The sequence below is a fragment of the Leucoraja erinacea genome, chromosome 3, assembly GCF_028641065.1.
Source record: "Leucoraja erinacea ecotype New England chromosome 3, Leri_hhj_1, whole genome shotgun sequence".
Classification (NCBI taxonomy): Eukaryota; Metazoa; Chordata; class Chondrichthyes; order Rajiformes; family Rajidae; genus Leucoraja; species Leucoraja erinaceus.
In genome coordinates, this window is record NC_073379.1 from 7,716,601 (window position 1) to 7,741,303 (window position 24,703).

General features: G+C 47.2%; 1 protein-coding gene across 1 annotated transcript in view; it reads left to right on the forward strand.

Moving 5' to 3' along the window:
• The first annotated feature begins 8,261 nt into the window (after positions 1 to 8,261).
• LOC129695217 (sorbin and SH3 domain-containing protein 2-like) overlaps positions 8,262 to 24,703 on the forward strand; it is a 234,464-nt gene continuing 218,022 nt past the window's right edge. Inside the window, exon 1 of the mRNA XM_055631996.1 lies at positions 8,262 to 8,701. The gene's annotated coding sequence lies outside the window, so the exon portion shown is untranslated. The remainder of the gene's footprint in view (positions 8,702 to 24,703) is intronic.

The window sequence follows — 24,703 nt, forward strand, 5'->3', positions numbered from 1 at the left end:
TTTCCTTGTTTTGTCAAATTTTTTGCATTTTAGGAGGAAGTGCACCTCTGTTTCAACCTCATCTGTCAAACAGTGGCCACATATTCTGTTTTCTCTTGGTTGCCAGAATCTCTTCTGTCTTCCTTCTGTCTATATCTCTACTTCTCTGTCCTCTCTTTCTCTCTCCCCTCTCTCTCCCACTCTCTGTCTCCCCCTCTCTCCCTCTCTCTCCCCCTCCTCTCTCTCTCCTCTCTCTCTCCCCCTCCCTCCCCCTCCCTCCCCCTCCCTCTCTCTCCCCCTCTCTCCTCCTCTCTCCCTCCCCCTATCTCCCTCTCTCCCTCTCTCTCCCTCTCCCTCTCTCCCTCTCTCTCCCCCCCCCTCTCTCTCTCTCTCTCTCTCCCCCCCCCCCCCCCTCTCAATTCAATTCAATTTTCAATTCAATTTTAAAAACTTTATTGGCATGATGAAAAACATTGTTATATTGCCAAAGTATAAAACATGACATACATGTTTAAAATGCATAAGTATAAATACAAGTATACAGTGCATGGATAGATATGTCCCTGTACATAAACTCACGATACACCTATAGCCCTTTATTGATTGCTACTCTTTCTCTCTCTCTGTCTGTCTGTCTCTCTCTCTTTCTCTGACGTTTTTTTCGTTCTCTGTCTGTCTCTCTCTCTCCTCCTCTCTCTCTCTCTCTCTCTCATCTCTCTCTCTCTCTCTCTCTCTCTCCCTCCTCCCCCCCCCCCCCCCCCCCTCTCTCCCTCTCTCTCTCCCTCCCCCTCTCTCCCTTCTGTGCTCTCTCTCTCCCCATCTCTCCTGCTCTCTCCCTCTCCTCCCCTTCTCTCTCTGTCAGCAGTACAACAGCTCCCTTGGGGCTAAGCTTTTACGACCACTCTTGGAGTTAAACATTAAAGCCATAAAAATAAAAGAAAGACAATTTTTTTTTAGAGGAAGACAAATCCTTATTCTTCCATTCAATTCACACCGTTGTGTTGCAGACCAGCATTCACCAAGTATAGTGTGTATTGTACACGGACTTGGATGTCATTGTATTGTCAATGTCACTGCTTCAGCCCACTCGCTCACTCGCTGCTCAGCTTTAATCCTTTGTACCCCTTGCATAGTTCTCCAGTTAAGCAACACATCCAGTTTTTGTCTATTTATTAATAACCAAGATTTTCTTGCCCGCATGACAGACCCAGACTGCTCCGAGCAACGGGATTCGCATCCTTTCAGTGACCGTCCCTTCTATTGTCCCTGACACATTCCATCTATGTCCTTCACACAGCTTAGGAATTTGTAGGGGCCAAATTCTTTCACCCATCTGGCAAGGCTATGACCCCTGTCTGAAGAAGGGTCTCGACCCGAAAAGTCACCTATTCTTGTTTCTCTCAAAGGCAGGGATCGATAGATTCTTGATTAATACGGGTTGTCAGAGGTTACGGGGAGAGAGCAGGATAATGGGGTTAGGAGGGAGAGATAGATCAGGCGCGATTGAATGGCGGAGTAGGCTTGATGGGCCGAATGGACTGATTCTACTCCTGTCCCTTATGATCTTATGACCTTCTCCAGAGATGCTGTCTGACCTGCTGAGTTACTCCAGCTTTCTGTGTCTATCTAAGGCTGTGACAATGATGGGCAAGCTGATTTCCATACAAGTTTGAAGTTCTTCTCGTGTTTCTCGAGCATGGAATATCCCTGCAAGATTGTGCTTCCATCTGGGTCTTAAATTCTAGTGTGTAGGAAGGAACAGCAGATGCTGGATTACACCAAACACAAAATGCTAGAGTAACTCAGCGGGACAGGCAGCATCTCTGGAGAATTTGGATAGATGACAACAGACAATAGGTGCAGGAGTAGGCCATTCGGCCCTTCGAGCCAGCACCGCCATTCAATGTGAACATGGCTGATCATCCCCAATCAGTACCCCGTTCCTGCCTTCTCCCCATATCCCCTGACTCCGCTATCTTTAAGAGCCCTAACTAGCTCTCTCTTGAAAGCATCCAGAGAACCGGCCTCCACCGCCCTCTGAGGCAGAGAATTCCATACACCCACAACTCTCTGTGAGAAAAAGTGTTTCCTCGTCTCTGTTCTAAATGACAATAAAAGGCTATCTATCTATCTATCTATCTATCGATCTATCTATGTATCTATCTATCTATCTATCTATAAATGGCTTACCCCTTATTCTTTACATCGAAGGTAGACACAACATGCTGGAGTAACTCAGCGGGACAGGCAGCATCTCTGGAGAGAAGGAATGGGTGACGAGCTGGGTCGAGACCCGACTTCAGTTCCTGTCCCGCTCCAGCATTTTGTGCCTATCCCTACCTTGGGTATTAAAGTCGCCAGTCGTTAATATGATTCTGCTGGCACTGGCTACTAAATCTAATAGCCAATTGAATTGCATGGGTAAAACACAGATAAGACTACTGAGGCTACTCTATGTTTATGGTGATTCCAAAGAGTCAAAACACCCCTCCCATTCCCACAGTGATCTTTCTGTCCTGGGTAGGGTTGCCAACTGTCCCGTATTAGCCGGGACATCCCGTATATTGGGCTAAATTGGTTTGTCCCGTACGGGGCCGCCCTTGTCCCGTATTTGACAGCTACAACTCGGGTCGAGGGGACTGTCGGGTCGGAGCGCCGCGTCCGGCCCCGACGTAGTGCAGCCCATGGAGTGCAGCAGCAGCAGCAGCAGCGCCTCGCCCGTGTCCCCGTCGGTCGGCAGCCCAGCCAGCTGTCCGACCTTCGAACCTTCGCTCACCGCCGACACCACCACCCCTCCTTCTCATGGCCGATCATCGGTTCACGAGTTGGATGGGGCGCCGGACTTTGAGAGCGACGTTGTACAGTCCAGCACCCGGGCCAATTCATCATTCACCCAGCCACGGCCGAGTTGGTCAACAAATTGCCGTTGGGAATTTGTCTCTTATTTATTTGGGAGTGAGAAAGTTGGAGCAGCACCTCATATTTCGCTTGGGTGGTTTACACCCCAGCGGTATGAACATTGACTTCTCTAACTTCAGACAGCCCTTGCTTTCCCTCTCTCTCCATCCTCTCCCTTTCCAGTTCTCCCACCAGTCTTACTGTCTCCGACTACATTCTATCCCTGTCCTTCCCCCTCCCCTGACATCAGTCTGAAGAAAGGTTTCGGCCCGAAACGTCACCCATTCCTTCACTCCGGAGATGCTGCCTGTCCTGAGTTGCTCCAGCATTTTGTGTCCACCTTCGATTTAAACCAGCATCTGCGGTTCCTTCCGACACATTTAGTCCCTGCCTCAACCACCTCCTCTGGCAGTTTGTTCCATACACCCACCACCCTTTATGTGAAAAAGTTACCCCTCTGATTCCTATTCAGAAATCTTTTCCCCTTCACCTTGAAACTAGAGAACATAGGTTTAAAAGATTTAAATAGGAACCTGAGGGGTAACCTTTTCATGCAAAGGGTGGTGGATGTATGGAATGAGCTGCCAGAGGAGGTAGATGAGGCAGGGTCTATCGCAACGTTTAAGAAACATTTAGACAGGTACATGGATAGGACAAGTTTAGAGGGATATGGGCTACGCGTGCTGTCTGTACGGAGTTTGTACATATTCCCTGTGGCCTGCGTGGGTTTTCTCCGGGTGCTCCAGTTTCCCCCCACATTCCTAAGGCGTACAGGTTTGCCGGCTAACTGGGTTGGTATCATTGTAAATTGTTGCTAGTGTGTCGGATAGTGTTGATGTGCGGGGATCGCTGATCGGTGAGGACTCGGTGGTCTATTTCCATGCTGCATCTCTAAACTAAACAGCGCAGGGAGCACAGTTTCTGCGCTGAACATGATGTCAAGATAGCCCAATCTTATCTGCCTGCATGTGATCCATATCCCTCCATCCCCTGCTTATCCATGTGCCGGTCTAAAAAGCTTCCTAAATGCTGCCACTATTGTCTTCACTGTATTGTATTCACTGGAGTTTAGAAGGATGAGGGGGGGGGCATCTTATAGAAACATACAATTATAAAAGGACTGGACAAGCTAGATGCAGGAAAAATGTTCCCAATGTTGGGCGAGTCCAGAACCAGGGCCACAGTCTTAGAATAAAGGGGGGAGGCCATTTAAGACTGAGGTGAGAAAAAACGTTTTCACCCAGAGAGTTGTGAATTTGTGGAATTCCCTGCCACAGAGGGCAGTGGAGGTCAAGTCACTGGATGGATTTAAGAGAGAGTTAAATAGAGCTCTAGGGGCTAGTGGAGTTAAGGGATATGGGGAGAAGGCAGGCACGGGTTATTGATTGGGGACGATCAGCCATGATCACAATGAATGGCGGTGCTGGGTCGAATGGCCTCCTCCTGCACCTGTTTTCTATGTTTCTAAAGAGGTACGTAGCTTTTAGTTGTGTTTTGAAGTGAGTAAATATTTGATACTGATTCATATGTTACACAGTGGCTGTGTTCTAATTGAGCAGTAATTCCTTAAAAATTCCACAGAGTTTGGCCATGATCCAAACAGCTGTAGTCAGCAAACAAGTGACTTCTGGGCTTGAAAACTGGATATATATTTTATTTATGTTGATGAATTCAACACGATTGTGTAAGCCCACTTTAATCCGGGATATAACAAGGCATGTAAACAGCATGGCAGGAAGCCATGTGCAGTCTTACAATAACAACCTATTGGCATTTGTTGTAAAAAGTCTTTAAGAAATGGGTGTGTGAGTCTATAGTTTGCCTACTAATTCCTGAGTGAACATAGAGTTCAGGGAGGAAGCCTTTGTTTAGAGAAAGACTCATTCTTTTTAAGGTGGTGCAGCGGTAGAGGTGCTGCCTCACAGCGCCAGAGACCCGGGTTCGATCCTGACTACGGGTGCTGTCAGTACGGAGTTTGTACCTTCTCCCCGTGACCTGCGTGGGTTGTCTCTGAGATTTTCGGCTTCCTCCCACACTCCAAAGACGTGCAGGTTTGTAGGTTATTCAGCTTGGTATAAATGCAAAAAATGTCCCTGGTGTGTGTAGGACAGTGTTACTGTGCGGGGATCGCTGGTCGGTGCGGACTCGATGGGCCGAAGGGCCTGTTTCCGTGCTGTATCTCTAAACTAAACTGAAGAAGGGTCTCGACCCAGAAAGGTCACCCACTCCTTATCTCCAGAGATGCTGCCTTTCCCGCTGAGTTACTCCAGCATTTTGTGTCTAACCTAAACTAACCTAAAGACCCACGCAGGTCACGGGGAGAATGTGCATACTTACTAGTGTAACTGGGACATTGTTGGTCAGTGTTGGGCTGAAGGGCCTGTTTCCACACTGAATCACTCTATGACTATGACAGCACCTGTGGTCAGCATCAAACCCAGGTCTCTGGCGCTGTAAGGCGGCAATTCTACTGCTGCGCTGCTTAAGTATGAAAGGCAAGCCTGTAGGCTGAAGGGTTTCAGAACTGCTACATATTAAAAAGCTGTGTAGGAAGGAACTGCAGATGCTGGTTTACATCGAAGACAGACACAAAATGCTGGAGCAACTCAGCGGGACAGGCAGCACCTCTGGAGAGGAGAAATGGGTGACGCTTCGGGTCGAGACCCTTCCTCGGACTGAGGTTCGGGGGAGGGGGAAACTAGAGGTGTGAAAAGGTACAAAGAACAAGTGAATGGAAGGTAGGAGTAGAACAAATCAAAAGCCAGTTGATCGAGGAAAAGTGGAGCCCACAATGGTGCATTGTTGGCTGTGGAGAAGGTGACAATGAGGAGAGACAGATAGTGAAACTCAACAGGACCACAGTGAACTAGAATGACTGGGGGGTGGGGGGAAGGGGGGGGGGGGGAGGATGGAGCGAAAAGGAAAGCAAAGGTTACTTGAAGTTAGGGAAATCAAAATTCATACCGCTGGATTGTAAGCTGCCCCAGAGAAGAATGAGGTGCATTTCCTCCAATTTGTGCTGGGCCTCACTTTGTAACTTTTCATATCTCTAGTTTCCCTCTGCCCTGAATCACAACCTGAATCACAGCCTTCAGATAAACCCTTTGATCTGTCATTTTCACACCTTACCCTTCCACATCTCTATGCCTCCCTCTCCCCTGGCACTCAGTCTGAAGAAGGGTCTCAACCTTAAATACCACACACTCCTTCTCCCCCCAGAGACGCTGCCTGTCCCGCTGAGTTGCTCCAGCATTTTGTGGTCACAGGTTCACAAGTGATAGGAGCAGAATCAGGCCATTCTGCCCTTCTAGTGTACTCTGCCATTCGACCATGGCTGATCTATCTCTCCCTCCTAACCCCATTCTCCTGCCTTCTCCCCCTAACCCCTGACACCCGTACCATTCAAGAAAATATCTATCTCTGCCGTAAAAATATCCACCAACTTGGCCTCCACAGCCTTCTGTGACTCCAGTCCTTGGAGCGCAGGAGGAGCCATTTGAGGAAACACTTTTTCTAGCGTCAGGAGGGCGGTAAGACGGTTCTCTAGATACTTTCAAGAGAGAGCTAGATAGGGCTCTTATAATCATTCAATTTTAATTGTCATTGTCAGTGTACAGAGAGACAACGAAATGCATTTAGAGTCATAGCAAACGGAATAAATAATCTCTGCCGGGGGGGGGGGGGTGGTGATTCAGTCAGAGGCGAGTGGAGGAAGCTGTTCTCGACCTGCTGGTTCGGCAACGGAGAGAGACCTGTAGCGCCTCCCGGATGGTAGGAGGGGTAAACAGTCCATGGTTGGGGTGAGAGAGTCCTTGGCGATACTGGGCCCTCCGCAGACAGCGCTGCTTATAGATAGCGGAGTCAGGGGAGAAGGCAGGAACGGGGTACTGATTGGGGATGATCAGCCATGATCACATTGAATGGCGGTGCTGGCTCGAAGGGGCCGAATGGCCTACTCCTGCACCCATTGTCTATTGTCTATTGAGGGGTGATGTTTTAGATGTGTAGCAATTAGATGTGTATAAATGTGTGAGAGGAATAGATAGGGTAAATGCACAGCGTGGAGGAATCAAGAACAAGGGAGCATAGCTTTAAGCTGAGAGGAGAAAGATTTAATAGCAACCTGAAGGACAGTTGTTTCCATACAGAGAGTGGTGGGTGTATGGAACGAGCTGGCAAGGAGCTGGATGAGGCAGGTACTACAGAGCAGCATTTAAAAGCTGTTTAGACATGGTGGTGGATAGGAATGTTTTAGTGCTAATCAAGAAGATATTGGACAAAAGTGCTGGAGAAACTAAGCGGGTGCAGCAGCATCTATGGAGCGAAGGAAATAGGCAACGTTTCGGCCTGAAACCCTACGGGTTTCGCCCCGAAACGTTGCCTATTCCCTTCGCTCCACAGATGCTGCTGCACCCGCTGAGTTCCTCCAGCACTTTTGTCTCCCTTCGATTTTCCAGCATCTGCAGTTCCTTCTTAAAAACCACTGTCTATCCTCGGGTGTAAACCAGCATCTGCAGTTCCTTCCTGCACCTAACGCTACCTATTTCCCTCTCCCCAGATACATTGAAAGCTTCCTGATGTAATGGATTATGTAGCTTTTATTTCTTTATTTTTAAACTGTGAACAAAAACCCTCATTTAAAAGTTTTTTTTTGTAGCATCAGGCAGACAGAGGTGACTATTGTGTTCTTCCTACTGAGCAGCACATGATCTGCCGTGCCTGCAGTTCCAATATCTCTGTTGCCTGTTGTCATGGCTACAAAATAAAAAAGCCAATGTTAAACCAATGGTATTTCTGCAGCTTTGCTGGGGTTGGGGGTGCAAATTAAGGACCAGCCATTTTGGTTATGGGAGCGCACTGGGAATAATGTGCAGCTTTCCCCCTGCAATAAAATCATCTCTTGAGGCAGGGGAGACAATGAGTCCCGCATTCCTGTTTGTGGACCGCGTTTAAAATGCAGCCTGCTGGATTTTTGCTTCTGAACTAATTTTTTTTTTTTTTTTTTGGAGGGGCTGACTGAGAGAGGTGGGGGGAGAGGGAGGGGAAGGAGAGATAGAGGGAGAAGAGGGGGAGAGGGGTGAGAAGGAGAGATAGAGGGAGAAAGAGAGGGATTGGGGGGAGAAAGAGAGGGATTGGGGTGAGGAGAGAGAGACAGGGATTGGGGGGAGAGGGGAGAGTGAGGGGAGGGAGAGGGGTGGAGAGAGAGGGTGTGAGAGAGAAAGGAGAGAGTGAGACGAGAGAGAGTGAGAGGGAGAGAGGGCGGGAGAGAGAGAGAGAGGGAGAGAGAGAGAGAGAGAGAGAGGGAGAGCGGGAGAGAGAGAGGGAGAGAGAGAGAGAGAGGGAGAGAGAGGGAGGGAGAGAGGGGGAGAGAGAGAGAGAAGGGGAGAGAGGGAAAGAAAGAAGGAGAGAGGCGGGCGGAGGGAAAGAGAAAGAAAGAAAGGGAAAGGGAGAAAGAGAGAGAGAAAGAACCTGGAAACGCGAAGGAACAATTCTAGTATCAGAGAACAGAGGCTGTGTTTTTCGTGCAGCAGAAGAGGCTGCGATGTAACCTCACAACAGTGTGTGTGTGTTGTCCGCTGACTATCGGAGAGGGAGTATACCCTTTAGCTCCGACACGGTGCACTGTTTATGTCCACTGCCGCCGCTGGTGTATTGGGACAGACTTCACTGAACAAGCAGGTGTGTGTGTGAGTGAGTGATCTTCCCAGGGTCCACACAGGCTGCAGCTCTCTCTCGTTCCCTCTCTCCCATCGCCTCTGGTTCACACATCAACCGTGGCGACCCTCGCATTGAAACTGGTCGCCTGGTGCTCGGGGATATCAAGGTAAGGGGGAATCGACAATGGGTCGTGTGTGTATGTGTGTGTGCGCGCTGAACGTGGAAACAAACAGGAGGGTGGGTAGGGATGAACTGCAGATGCTGGTTTATACTGAAGATAGACACAGAGTGTGTAGAAAGGAACTATAGAAGCTGGTGTATACTGAAGATAGGCACAAAATATATAGAAGGTAGACAAAAGTGCTGGAGAAACTCAGCGGGTGCAGCAGCATCTATGGAGCGAAGGAAATAGGCAACGTTTCAGACTGAAGGTAAGACGCATGTATTGAAGCTGGTTTATACTGAAGATAGATACAAAATATGTAGGAAGCATAGAAGATGATGTATACTGAAGATAGACACAAAATGTGTAGGAAGGAACTACAGAAGCTGGGTTTTTTTTCTGGATAGACACAGAATACTGGAGTAACTCCGCGGGTCAGGCAGCGTCTCTGGAGAGAAGGAGTCGGTGGGTTTTTGGGGTCGAGCCGCTTCTCCAGATTGAGAGTCAGGCAGGGGAGAGGGAGACTAGAGATATGGAACCCGTTCCCTCTCTCCAGACAAGAGTCTGTCCCGCTGAGTTACTCCAGCATTTTGTGTCCATCTTCAAGACACCATCGTGAACAATGCAGGGTGGTTCATTGTTGGCTGAGGGGAAGGTGACAACGAGATATTACAAACGGTAACAAATGAAACAGGAGGGCAGTGAAACTGGTGGGTGGACTGGGGTGGGGGAGGGAATGAATGGGTGGTCGCTAAGATCAATTAAGCCAAGACATGTCCTAGCACTAACACCCAGTACTAGTCCCAGCCTCTGTTCTGTACACGTTGCTATTTTACCCTTTGGGGGGGGGGGGGGGGGGGGATGTTTTTATAACGCAATGGATAATATAAGCATTTCAAAAGGCCCGCCTCATAGTCGGGGCTCCGATCAATGCAGAATTCCTGTTCTTGGAAGGCACGTTAAATAATGTGCAGCTCTATACAAATTGTATGTACCCCTACCCCGACCGTCCAGTCCCACTTTCACGACCTAAAAGTCTGCTGAGTTTGCCCTTGACTCGTACTCGCAGCAGGGTCGTCACGAGGTCGTGATGCTAATCGTGTGTGGGTCGGGGCGTTTTTTTCTCTCGCATGATGCAAACATGTCCACGAGTAACAAAAAAAAAAGGTTGTGAATTAGGTCGTGAAAGTGAGACAGACTAGACATCTCGGTGTTCATTGACAACCTCACCTGGAGAAAGGTGACACCGTATTAAAATTTTAAACGGGAGGGGGGAAAATGGGAGACGTCTTTCTTTTTGTTTGCTTTATGGTTACTTGTTTTGTGTGGGTGTAGAAGACGATATTGCCAGTTGATGAATTATAGATTTGTACCTGCCCACTGTCTGCAGTAGCCTTGGGCGAACCTGTTTTGTCTTCAGCTACAAGACAATAGGTGCAGGAGTAGGCCGTTCGGCCCTTCGAGCCAGCACCGCCATTCAATGGGATCATGGCTGATCATCCACAATCAGTACCCCATTCCATAGAAACATAGAAACATAGAAATTAGGTGCAGGAGTAGGCCATTCGGCCCTTCGAGCCTGCACCGCCATTCAATATGATCATGGCTGATCATCCAACTCAGTATCCCGTACCTGCCTTCTCTCCATACCCCCTGATCCCCTTAGCCACAAGAGCCACATCTAACTCCCTCTTAAATATAGTTCCGTCACCACATATCCCCTGACTCCACTATCTTTACTCGGGTCATTCAGCATCTCTGGAGAGGAGGATTAGGTGACGTATTGGGTCAAGACCCTTCTTCAGACTGAGAGTCGGGGGAGAGGGAAACTAGAGGTATATAGACGGTGATGTAGAGAGATATAGTTTTGTTTCCCTTGGCTGTATCTTTCCACTAAAGTTATTCCCAACGTAGTCTGAGTTGCTGCTTCAGGCCAGCATTGTATGGTATCAAAGGAAAATGCTACATGCATGCCACTTGCTGCTGTTACTGAGGAGTGGCAACTTGTAGTGTACTGGATGTGTGAAGATGCAATATTCTTCTTGCTCTAGAATTAAAAAAATATATATATATTACACTTGCAAAGCAATGATTGCTGTTTTTGACGTAGTCACGGCTATTTAATTTGCTTGATGGTCTGGATTCTCATCCAGAGTAAAATGATTTTGCCATTTACTATCGCAACGTTTTCGAAGCATTGAGATCGGCACATGGATAGGGCAGGTTTGGAGGCCAAACACAGGCAGTTGGGACCATTGGTTTTCTGGAGGTCAGTGGAAGCAAGCGGGAAAGGGTGCTGAGAAGGAGGACAAAAGTGCTGGAGAAACTCAGCGGGTGCAGCAGCATCTATGGAGCGAAGGAAATAGGCAACGTTTTTGGGTCAGAACCCTTCTTCAGTCTGCGAAGATTTACGAGGATGTTGCCAGGACTCGAGGATCTGAGCTGTAGGGAGAGGTTGAGCAGGACGGGACTCTATTCCTTGCAGCGCAGGAGGGTGAGGGGTGATCGTACAGAGGTGTATAAAATCATGAGAGGAATAGATCGGGTACATGCACAGTCTCTTGCCCAGAGAAGGGGAATCAAGGACCAGAGGAAATAGGTTTGAGGTGATGGGGAAAAGCTCCATGGGATGCTGAGGGGCTGCACACAAAGGGTGGTGGGTGTTCTCCAGCTTTTTGTGACTATCCCAATGTTTAAACAGGTGTTTGCAGTGTGACAAGTTAGGCTGAAAAGATTTACGCTATGGGATTCTGAATCTCTAACTTTTCTGAAAACACAAAGGGTTGCAGTGATGATGGGGTGTGTGGAACTTTGTTAGAGTCTGTCCGGAGGAGGTAAACAGGCCCTTCGGAGGCTGGGACTATCACACATGTTTAGACAGGTGCATTGGGCCCATATCTCTCCAAACCTGTGTACCTGTTTCAATGTTCAGGCTGATTGGGCCTGCCACAATTTCACGCTGTATGCGCAGCATCGGTGGACACTCTATGAATAAAAAAATGGGTAAAACTTTTTAGTATAATATCCAAAGTAAACCACCCAATATTGGAACCAATACCAAAAACTTCTGAAAGAAACGGTTGCAGTTATTGATGGAATTGTGGCTGTTAATAATCTCTTTGTTAGAAGTCATTAGAATCACACAGCTTTATTGATTATAGTAAAACAGGAAAAAAATTAATTCGCCCAAAGGCCCTACGGCCGACCAATCAAAATGTGGATTATAGAAATGACCCTTAAACGTGGGAAAGACTCAGATTTTCCCACCTGGCAAACAGGCATTTTTGGAACATGGTCTCCTTTTATTGATATAAAGGGTCTCAGCACAGGAACCTGACTAGCACTGTCCTAAAAATCCATGAAATGCTACACTCTGAAATGTACGTTATCTCGAACGATGTTTTTTATTTTTAATAAATTTTTCCATTCTTCTTTAACTATCTCTTTCCCCCTTTTTTTTCTTTTTCTTTTTTGTTTTTGTTTTTCTTTCCTTTCTTTTCTTCCTCTATTTCATCTATCTTATTTCTATCTAGTTTAAAAAAAAATGAAGAAAAAGGCAAAAAGTATTGGAGACAATGTAATAATAACCGACAATATTATCAATTTAAAAATGTAAGACAGTAATGATGTAATAAATTATTTACCTATTTCCAATAAAAAATATTTTCAAAAAAAAAAAAAAAAAAAGAACATGTTATGCCGAATGGACAAATCCTTTTGATTCCATTTCAAACTTTTCTATTTTAATTAACAAACTGGGAATTCTTAAGCCAATTAGTTGTTTTCTACTCAAACTATTTTAACATTACGAGATTCTCGTTCCATTCTTTTATCTAATATTCTCCTAGACAAGCCCTCTTTCATAGTCGTACAGCGTGGAAACAGTCCCATCGACCCAACTTGCCCACACCGACCAACATGTCCCATCTACACTAGTCCCACCTGCCTACGTTTGGCCCATATCCCTCTAAGCTTGTCCACTCCACAGGTTTTTTAAATGTTGCGATTCCACCTGCCGCAACTACCTCTTCCAGCAGCTCGTTCCGTACAGCCACCACCCTTTGAATGAAAAAGTTACCCCTCAGTTTCATGTTAAATCCCCCCCCATCCCCTCAACAAACCTATGTCCTCTGGTTCTCGATTCCACCAACTCTGGCCAAGAGACTCTGTGTGCTTACCTGATCTAGTCCTCTCATGATTTTGTTCAGCTCCATAAGATCACCCCTCACCCTCCTGCGCTCCAAGGAATAGAGTCCTAGTTTTTTTTAAATTAGTTGAGAGGAAATCATCACTGGTTTAGTCCTGGTAAAATTGCAGAAAGGACTAAGTTTTACAACTTCATTAGGTATAAGGCATGTTGGCCTTCATAACAAGAGGAGTTGAATATTGGTGCAAAGGGGTCCTTCTGCAGTTGTATAGGGCCCTAGTGAGACCACACCTGGAGTATTGTGTGCAGTTTTGGTCTCCTAATTTGAGGAAGGACATTCTTGCTATTGAGGGAGTGCAGCGTAGGTTTACAAGGTTAATTCCCGGGATGGCGGGGCTGTCATATGTTGATAGAATGGAGCGGCTGGGCTTGTATATTGAATGGCGGTGCAGGCTCGAAGGGCCGAATGGCCTACTCCTACACCTAATGTTTCTTTGTTTCTATGTTTCTATGTATACTCTGGAATTTAGAAGAATGACAGGGAATCTTATTGAAACATATAGGATTTAAGGGTTTGGACATGCTAAAGGCAGGAAACATGTTCCCAATGTTGGGGGAGTCCAGAACCAGGGGCCACAGTTTAGGAATAAGGGATAGGCCATTTAGAACGGTGATGAGGAAATACTTTTTCACACAGAGTGTTGTGAGTCTGTGGAATTCTCTGCCTCGGAGGGCAGCGGAGGCAGTTCTCTGGATGCTTTCAAGAGGGAGTTAGATGGGGCTTTTAAAGATAGCGGAGTCATGGGGATACGGGGAGAAGGCAGGAATGGGTACGATTGTGAATGATCAGCCTACTCCTGCCTCTATTGTCTATTGTCTATTAATAAGTTATAGGAGCAATATTAGCCCATTCGGTCTACTCCTCCATTCAATCATGGCAAATCTATCTTTCCCACTCAACCCCATTCTCCTGCCTTCTCCCCATAACCCCTGATGTTTATACAAATAGAGTGGATGTGGAAAGGATGTTTCCACTAGTGGAGAATCTAGCACCAATGGCTGTAGCCTTAGAATAAAAGGTCATTCTGTTTGGAAAGAGATGAGGAGGAATTTCTTTAGTCACAGGGCGATGAATCTGTGGAATTCGTTGCCACAGGAGGCTGTGGAGGCCAAGTCAATGGATATTTTTAAAGCGTAGATAGATTCTTGATTAGTGGAGGTGTCGGAGGTTATGGGGAGAAGTCAGGAGAATGGGGTTAGGAGGGAGAGATAGATCGGCCATGGGTGAATGGTGGAGTAGACTAGATGGGCTGAATGGCCCAATTCTGCTCCTATCACATGAACATGTTGAAGAATCTGGCAATCATCACCTTAAAAATACCCAAAGACTTGGCCTTAAGTTGACAATTTCACTGCAGAGATGATAATGACTCGTGTCCCTGGTGAGAGAGGGTTATTTTCCCTCCATGCTGGCCATGGGGAGAGGAGTGTGTTAATATTCTGTAATACAAGTCATGGCTTTTGCTGCTGATCACCATAACAACAGGACTAAATCACTTAAGCCTTCCAAAGGCACACTATATCATCCTAAGGTCGCGCGGGTCTAATTATGTTCCTTGTTACTCAAATGAAATGTCAGAAAAGAGACCGTTTTCTGATGAATTCCACTGGACAACCCATCTCTTTCTGAAGAAGGGTCTCGACCCGAAATGTCATCCATTTACTTCTCTCCAGAGATGCTGCCCGGCCCTCTGAATGACTCCAGCTTTTTGTGTCCGTCTTCAGTTTAAACCAGCATCTGCAGTTCCTTCCGACACATTACTCGTCTCTTTCATTGGTTCACAACCGGACCGGAAGGCATTGCAGAGGGTGGTGAAAATTACCAAACGCATCACCAGTTCCACGCTCCACTCCATTGAGTCTGTCCAAAGCCAGCGCTGTCTGCGGAGGGCGCTCAGCATCGCCAAGGACTGCTCTCACCCCAACCATGGACTGTTTACCCTCCTACCATCCGGGAGGCGCTACAGGTCTCTCCGTTGCCGAACCAGCAGGTCGAGGAACAGCTTCTTTCCGGCCGCTGTCACTCTACTAAACAACGTACCTCGGTGACTGCCAATCACCCCCCCCCCGGACACTTATTATTTATTTTTTTATTCAAAATCGTTTGCTATGTCGCTCTTCAAAGGAGATGCTAAATGCATTTCGTTGTCTCTGTACTGTACACTGACAATGACAATTAAAATTGAATCTGAATCTGAATCTGAAGTGATAGGAGCAGGATTAGGCCATTCGGCCCATCAAGTCTACTCCGCCAGGATCTATCTCTCCCTCCCATCGCCATTCCCCTACCTTCTCCACATAACCCCGACACCCGTACTAATCAAGAACCTATCCATCTCTGCCCTTAAAAGTATCTATTGATTTGGCATCCACAGCCTAAAATTGTAAGTTGTCGCCAGTGTGTGTGGGATAGTGTTAGTGAATGAGGGGTGATCGCAGCTCGGTCCAGACTCAATGGGCCGAAGGGCCTGTTTCCGCGAGGTACCTCACTAAAGATCTAAGGGGGATTTTTTTTTGCAAGAAAGCGAGTTGAACATTTATTTTAATGTGTCACGAGTCTTTCTCAGAACTGCCAGCATTAAAACGATTAGTTAGTCATTCAGTCCCCTGATTATTTGTTTGGACTTTATGCAGATGGTTGGCATTCCTTACCGCATCATAACTGTAGCTGCATTTGCAAAAAGAATAGTTTAGTTAAGTTTGGAGATTCAGTGCGGGAACAGGCCCTTCGACCCACCGAGTCCGCGCCGACCAGCGATCCCTGCACATTAACACCATCACACACACACACATACACACACACACACACACGCACACGCACACACACACACACACACACGTGACTGGGCGATGTGTGTGTTTGAGAAAGCTTGCTTCCACCAGAATTTGTATTTATTAACCAGCCACAGTATCAACCCAGCGGTATGAATATTGATTTCACTAACTTCATTCAACCCTTGCTTTCCTTCCCTCTCCGTCCCTCCATCATCCCACTTCTCCGACTAGTTCTAATGTCCTCCTGAATAAATATTACTGTTTGTCTGCCTCATATTGTCACCTTCCCCTCAGCTGCATCTCCTCGATCACCATCTGCTTTGATCTGTCGTTTTTACATCTTGCCCTTCCATATCTCTAGGCTCCCTCTCCCCTGACTCTCAGCCCGAAGAAGGGTCTCGACCCTAAACGTCGTCACCCATTCCTTCTCTCCACAGATGCTGCCTGACCCGTTGAGTTACTCCAGCATTTTGTGTCTATCATTTAAAAATGTGTCCAGAATAATTGACATTGCAAAGAATGATGAAGGCTTTAGAGGCAGCAGCTATGGAGCGAAGGAGTAGGTGACGTTTCGGGTCTCGACCCGAAACGTCACCTATTCCTTTGCTCCATAGATACTGCCTCACCCGCTGAGTTTCTCCAGCATTTTTGTCTACATTCGATTTTTCCAGCATCTGCAGTTCTTTCTTAAACAAGAAGGCTTTTGACCCACTATAGACTTTAGAGATACAGTGTGGAAACAGGCTCTTCAGCGGACTTGGTCCGCGCTGACCAGTGCTATTCCACACACGAGGGACAATTTTACCGAAGCCAGTTAACCTACAAACCTGTACAAAGTATTAATTACACACAAAAACATAATTAGAGGATAAACCAAGTCCACAATAAATCAAGAGGTGGTCCATAGTGTGTTTTAGAAGGAAGTGTAGATGCTGGTTTAAACCGAAGATAGATACAAAATATGAGAATGATCCCAGGAATGAGTGGGTTAACATAAGAAGAGCGTTTGTCGGCACTGGGCCTGTACTCGCTGGAGTTTAGAAGGATGAGGGGGCACTTCATTGATACGTACCGAATAGTGAAATGCCTGGATAGAGTGGATGTGGAGAGGATGTCTCCACTGGTGGGAGAGTCTAGGACTAGAGGTCACAGCCTCAGAATTAAAGAACGTTCCATGAGGAAGGAGATGAGGAGGAATTTCTTTAGTCAGCAGGTGGTGAATCTGCGGAATACATTGCCACAGAAGGCTGTGGAGGCCGTCAATGGATATTTATTAAGGCGGAGATAGATACATTCTTGATTAGTACTAGTGTCAGAGTTTATAGGAAGAAGGCGGGAGAATGGAGTTGGGAGGGAGAGATAGATCAGCCATGATTGAGTATCGGAGTCGACTTGTTGGGCCGAATGGCCTAATTCTGCTCCTATCACTTATGGACATGAAAATGCTGGTGTAACTCAGCAGATCAGGCAGCATCTCTGGAGGACACGGATGGGTGACATTTGGGGTCAGGAACCTTCTTCAGACTGATTGTCGTGCGGGGCAAGGAAAGCTGGAAGAGAGGAAGGGCAGGACAATGGGTGAGGGAGGGTTATGATAGGCAGATGGTTGGACGAAGGCCAGAGATGAAGTCACGGAAGGTGTGAGACACAAGGATTGTCGAGTTGCAAATTGTGAAGCCAGAGGAAGGAATGCAGGCGGAGGGGAAGGGGTGCAAATGTGCGAGTCAAGGGGTGACGGAATGAAAGATTTGTTTGTACGTTCTCCCCGTGACCTGCGTGGGTTTTCTCCGGGTTCTCCAGTTTCCTCCCACGCTCCAAAGACGTGCAGATTTGTAGATTAATAGGTTTTGGGAAAAATGGTTAAATAATCCCCAGTGTGTAGTGGGATCTTGTCCTTCTTGCGAGTGGAACATAAATAAACCAAAGGAATAGTTAGATCTCAAGCCGGGTGTTGAGCAGCCGGGTTGTTGTCAATGCGTCAATGTCTGCCGGGCCCTGAGCTCCATTTGGTGGGTGGTAGAGCGGGCACCCAGAGATGACATGGTTGGCCGTCTGTTGTTCTGCTCCACATTCACAGGCTGGGCTCTGGCGGAGCCCCCATCTACCCCCAGTATGGTATGGCAACTGCTCTGTCTCCGACCGGAAGGCATTGCAGAGGGTGGTGAAAATTGCCCAACGCATCACCGGTTCCTCGCTCCCCTCCATTGAGTCTGTCCAAAGCAAGCGCTGTCTGCGGAGGGCGCTCAGCATCGCCAAGGACTGCTCTCACCCCAACCATGGACTGTTTACCCTCCTACCATCCGGGAGGCGCTACAGGTCTCTCCGTTGCTGGACCAGCAGGTCGAGGAACAGCTTCTTTCCGGCGGCTGTCACTCTACTCAACAACGTACCTCGGTGACTGCCAATCACCACCCCCCCCCCCGGACACTTATTATTATTTATTCAAATCATTTGCTATGTCGCTCTTCAAGGGAGATGCTAAATGCATTTCGTTGTCTCTGTATTGTACACTGACAATGACAATTAAAATTGAATCTGAATCTGAATCTATCTCCACACGCTGGCATTGAAACGCCCAACTCCAGTACCAAGTCTGTTGAGCTTCACCCATGCTCCTCTGGGGAGGTCAGACCCCGGACAGCTTTTATCTGGTGAAGTGATGTAGTTATGTAATGGAGATGAGGTTGCCTTCCACTGCTGTGACCACTCGCTGTGCAGGGTGATTGCTGGTCGCTGCGGACTGGCCTGTTTTTGTGCCGTGTCTCTGAACCCTAAAGTCGACTTAGTTTAGAGATGCAGCGCGGAAACAGGCACTTCGTCCCACCGAGTCCGTGCCGACCAGCGATGCCCGCTTCCACGTCTCCCTGGTACCCCGTGCAACGTTATTGTACAAAAAGACATTTATCTTATTTTTCTCTCTCGCATGCATGAGTGTACCGCATTCTTGAACGCGTACCAACATTTTTTTTAAAGTTGAACTTCAGTCAAGGGTAGAACAAAACTGCTACAAATGGGAATTGTACCTGGGCAACATCAGATTTTTGCCAAAGTCAACAATTACTGTTAATTATTTCTATCCTACTGTAAACAGTGTGCTTTCAGTGAGCTTATAACTACAGCAGGCTAGCAAGGGTATAAAAAGTCCTTGCGATCATATGAATAGAATATGTGGTAAGCCACTCAGAAATTATTTACAATATTTATAGAATTTGAGAGAAGAAAATCAAAATTATCAATGAGGACAATAGATAATAGGTACAGGAGTAGGCCATTTGGCCCTTCAAGCCAGCGCCGCCATTCAATGTGATCATGGCTGATCATCCACAATCAGTACCCCGTTCCTGCCTTCTCCCCATATCCCCTGACTCCGCTATTTTTAAGAGCCCTATCTAGCTCTCTCTTGAAAGTATCCAGAGAACCGGCCTCCACCACCCTCTGAGGCAGAGAATTCCACAGACTCACCACTCTCTGTGAGAAAAAGTGTTTCTTCGTCCCCGTTCTAAATGCCTTGCCCCTTATTCTTAAACTGTGGCCCCTGGTTCTGGACTCCCCCAACATCGGGAACCTGTTTCCTGCCTCTAGCGTGTCCAAACCCTTAACAATCTTATATGTTTAAATAAGATATCCTCTCATCCTTCTAAGAACCAGAGTGTATAAGCCCAGCCGCTCCATTCTCTCAGCATATGACAGTCCCACCATCCCGGGAATTAACCTTGTGAAACTACGCTGCACTCCCTCAATAGCAAGGTGGAGGTGAAACCAGTTGCGATAGTGGCGTTTAAGAGACATTGAATCGTGACAGTTATGCGCAGGCTGGTAAGAGTTGATCTTGTCATCATGTGTCGGAAGGAACTGCCAGATGCTGGTTGATACTGAAGATAGGCACAGATTGCTGGAGTAACTCAGCGGGCCAGGCTGTATCTCTGGATAAAAGGAATGGGTGGCGTTTTGGCTCGGAACCCTTCCTCATATTTGGCAGATGCATTGTGACTGTGACTGTTCTGTGTTCTCATCGTTCCTTGGGAAACAAGAATGGAATTTGCCTGCGTTGGCTTGTTACCAGATAACAAAATGAGGCAGCACGATGGTGCAGCGGTAGAGTTGCTGCATTCAGGGCCTGTCCTACTTTGCGATTTTTTTCGGCGACTGCAAACGTCGGTGACTGCCGCCCGAAAAAACGTCAAGTTGTACGACAGTCCGCGTCACCGTCACGTCAAGCTACGACACTCCGCGTAACCCGCCTTCACAACACACGAAGGTGACACCGAAGTATAATAATCACATTGGCAATGAACTTATAACCATATAACCATATAACCATATAACAATTACAGCACGGAAACAGGCCATCTCGGCCCTACAAGTCCATGCCGAACAAATTTTTTTCCCCTTAGTCCCACCTGCCTGCACTCGTACCATAACCCTCCATTCCCTTCTCATCCATATGCCTATCCAATTTATTTTTAAATGATACCAATGAACCTGCCTCCACCACTTCCACTGGGAGCTCATTCCACACCGCCACCACTCTCTGCGTAAAGAAGTTCCCCCTCATATCACCCCTAAACTTCTGTCCCTTAATTCTGAAGTCATGTCCTCTTGTTTGAATCTTCCCTATTCTCAAAGGGAAAAGCTTGTCCACATCAACTCTGTCTATCCCTCTCATCATTTTAAAAACCTCTATCAGGTCCCCCCTTAACCTTCTGCGCTCCAGAGAATAAAGACCTAACTTATTCAACCTATCTCTGTAACTTAGTTGTTGAAACCCAGGCAACATTCTAGTAAATCTCCTCTGTACTCTCTCTATTTTGTTGACTTATCTACAATAAATCTAAGGACCAACAACTTGTTAATGGATAAGTCGGCGCTTTATATACCCGCGTCACTGCCGCCACCCGCAGGGTAGCGCGCGTCAGCGTGGGACCGGGCGCACGACAGGATAAGGCACCCGGATGTCGCCTGAAGATTTCGAACATTCCAGAATCCAGGGGCGACAGGGAGACACCAACACCAGGGATTCTGCATGGAAGGCTACTAAGGAAGATGAGAGCCCATGGTATCAAAGGGGAGATACTATCATGGATAGCAGGTTGGCTGGATGGCAGAACGCAATGAGTGGCAATAAAGGGGGCTATCACGTAACATTCCAATTCCGGGGGGGGTGGGAGGTGCCGCGCGTCACTACATGCCTCGCCCCGCGTCACGCCCCGCATCACGCCCCGACCACGCCGCGACTACCTCGTTTTAGGCTGTCGCAGAAAATGTCGCCAAAGTGGGACAGGCCCTTTACAGCGCCAGAGACCCAGGTTCGATCCTGACTACGAGTGCCTGTCTGTACGGAGTTTGTACGTTCTCCCCGTGAACTGCGTGGGTTTTCACCGGGTGCTCCGGTTTTATCCCACACTCCAAAGACGTTTACCTTAAAATTATTCTCCCTCCAACATTTTGATGTTTCCTCCCTGTGAACAAAGGTTCTGGCTGTCTTTGTATCTCAAATTGTGTGTAGGATAGTTCTAGTGTACCGGAATATGGCTGGTTGGTGCGGACTCAGTGGACCTGTTTCCGCACTGTTTCTCTAAAGTCAGAAGTCTAAAAAGAATCTCAAAAATGATAGTATCTGAAAGTAGCAGCCTAATTAGTATGAATCAATTTTAAATTAATCAGCTCATCTAAAATTATCAGCTCACCTCATAGAAACATAGAAAATAGGTGCAGGAGGAGGCCATTCGGCACTTAACCCTAATGCACCGCCATTCGTTGTGATCATGGTTGATCGTCCCACAATCAATAACCCATGCCTGCCTTCTCCCCATATCCCTTGATTCCACTAGCCCCTAGAGCTCCATCTAACTCTCTCTTAAATCCATCCAGTGACTTGGCCTCCACTGCCCTCTGTGGCAGGGAATTCCACAAATTCACAACTCTCTGGGTGAAAACGGTTTTTTTTCTCACCTCAGTCTTAAATGGCCTTCCCTTTATTCTAAGACTGTGGCCCCTGGTTCTGGACTCGCCCAACATTGGGAACATTTTTCCTGCATCTAGCTTGCCCAGTCCTTTTATAATTTGATATGTTTCTATAAGATCTCCACCCCCCCCCCCCCTCATCCTTCTAAACTCCAGTGAATACAAGCCTAGTCTTTTCAATCTTTCCTCATATGACAGTCCCACCATCCCAGGGATCAATCTCGTGAACCTACGCTGCACTGCCTCAATCACGAGGATGTCCTTCCTTAAATTAGGAGACCAAAACTGTACGCTTCATGTTCCAATTCTAGTCTTGCTGGGCACATTAACTATTTAGTTCATTCGGATAGTTGAGACGCCATCCAGGTGGGCCAGGTGCTTAATAAATATATGCATTAAGGGGCCTAATTGTAATTGCGTTCCTGACCCAATTTCTCAGCAAAATCTCTTGGGACAGGCATTAATTACTGATTGATTCACTTGGTTTGTCAGGGTCAGTATGCCGTCTTTTAATTTAGTTTAGAGATACAGCGTGGAAGCGGACCCCTCTGCCAACAGAGTCCACGCTGACCAGCGATCTCCCCTGCACACTAGCACTATCCTACACACCACGGACATTTTACCAGTGACAATTAACCTACAAACCATGTACGCCTTTGGAATGTGGGAGCACCCAGAGGAAACCCACGCAGGTCATGAGGAAAACGTACAAACTCCGTGCAGACGGCACCCGTAGTCAGCATTGAACCTGTGTCTCTAGCGCTGTAAGGCAGTAACTCTATCGCTGCACCGCCATGCCGCCCTCCATAAAATGATTGATCATCTTGGACTTTAGGTTGTGGTTGAGGCATATTATTGCCACGTGGTCCGAGGTACAGTGAAAAGCTTTGTTTTGCATGCTATCCAAACCAATGAGACCGGCCCTATTGTCCACATCCACTCTATCCAGGCCTTTCATCTTTTGGGAAGTTTCAATAGGGTTCCCCCCCTCGTCCTTCTAAACTCCAGCGAGTACAGGCCCAGTGCCGCAAACTGCTCATCATTCATTAGCCCAATTGTTCCTGGGATCATTCTTGTAAACCTCCTCTGGACCCTTTCCAGAGCCAGCACATCCTTCCTCAGATACGGTGCCCAGAATTGCTCACAATATTCCAAATGCGGCCTGACCAGCGCCTTATCCAGCCTCAGCGTCACATCCCTGTTTTTGTATTCTAGTCCCCACAAAATAAATATTAACATTGCTTTTGCCTTCCTTACCACTGATTCAACTTGCAAATTAACTTTTTGGGAGTCCTGCACGTGCGTTCCTCAGTCCCTTTGCACCTCTGCATTGTTTTAAGATATTCTAACTGTTCTTCCACAATTGCCATCATAATGTGTATTTTTGTTTAAGAAAGAACTGCAGATGCTGGAAAAATCGAAGGTAGACAAAAATGCTGGAGAAACTCAGCAGATGAGGCAGCATCTATGGAGCGAAGGAATAGGTGATGCTTCGGGTCGAGACCCTTCTTCAAGAAGTGAGACCCTTCTTCAATAGGTGATGTTTCGGGTCTCGACCCAAAATCTCACCCATTCCATCGCTCCATAGATGCTGCCTCACCCGCTGAGTTTCTCCAGCATTGTTGTCTACCTTCATAATGGATATTAATATTTTCCCAAAATCCAATATTAGGCTAACGAGCCAATAGTTTCCTGTTTTGTCTGCCTGCCCTCCTTTCTTGAAAAGAGCCATTACATTTGCATTTTTTTAATATTTACATAGACTTCTGGGACATCTCCAGAACCCTGGAAAGTTTGGTAAATTACGATGAAAACTCTCCTCTGCCCTGAAGCCGCTCCTTTTTGAGATTCGATGATGCAGACCAACAGCTCGCTGGGATTTGGTGGCATTTTGCCTCCAGAGGTTGCCGGTTCTATGTCCCAACCCCCGAATATCTACTCTAATACGATACGATCCAACTTTATTTATCCCAGGAGGGAAACTGATCTGCCAACAGTCATAAAAACACAACAAGATACATGAAACATGAAATTAAAGTGGCGAGTGGAAAGGATTGGTGATGTGCAAAGATTGGGAGGGTGGGGGCAGGGAAATGGGGAAAGGGGGGGAGAAGAGGAATCGGTCTACCCCACAACAGACGGGGCGAGGGGTTGTACAATTTGATAGCCACAGGGAATCTGTGGAATTCTCTGCCTCGGAAGGCAGTGGAGGCTCATTCTCTGGATGCTTTCAAGAGAGAGTTAGATGGGGCTCTTAAAGATAGCGGAGTCAGGGGATATGGTGAGAGGCTTGAATGGGGTACTGATTGTGGATGATCAGCCATGATCACGTTAAATGCACCTACTCCTGCACGCAGTCTATTGTCTATTGGGAAGAAGGGTCTCCTGTGGCGTTCTGTGCTGCATCTTGGTGGAACCGGCTTGTTGCTGAAGGTGCTCCTCAGGTTGACCAGTGTGTCGTGGAGGGGGTGAGCTGTATTGTCCAGGATGCTCTGCTATTGGAGGAGCATCCTCCCCTCCAAAGACCAACCTCCCGTGAATCCAACTCCACCTCGCTTTTGATGCTGCCTTCATGCTGTAATGCAGTTTGGAGAATGCATGACAGATTGTGGCTGGTCATTCATACCTCATTCTTCTGCAGTTGTATAGGGCTCTGGTGAGACCACATCTGGAGTATTGTGTACATTTTTGGTCTCCTAATTTGAGGAAGAACATCCTTGCGATTGAGGCAGTGCAGCGTAGGTTCACGAGGTTGATCCCTGGGATGGCGGGACTGTCATATGAGGAAAGATTGAAAAGACTAGGTTTGTATTCACTGGAGTTTAGAAGGGTGAGGGGGATCTTATAGAAAGATATAAAATTATAAAAGGACTGGACAAGCTCGATGCAGGAAAAATGTTCCCAATGTTGGGCGAGTCCAGAACCAGGGGCCACAGTCTTACAATAAAGGGGAGGCCATTAAAGACTGAGGTGACAAAAAAAATTTCCACCCAGAGAGTTGTGAATTTGTGGAATTCCGTCACAGAGGGCAGTGGAGGCCAAATTACTGGATGGATTTT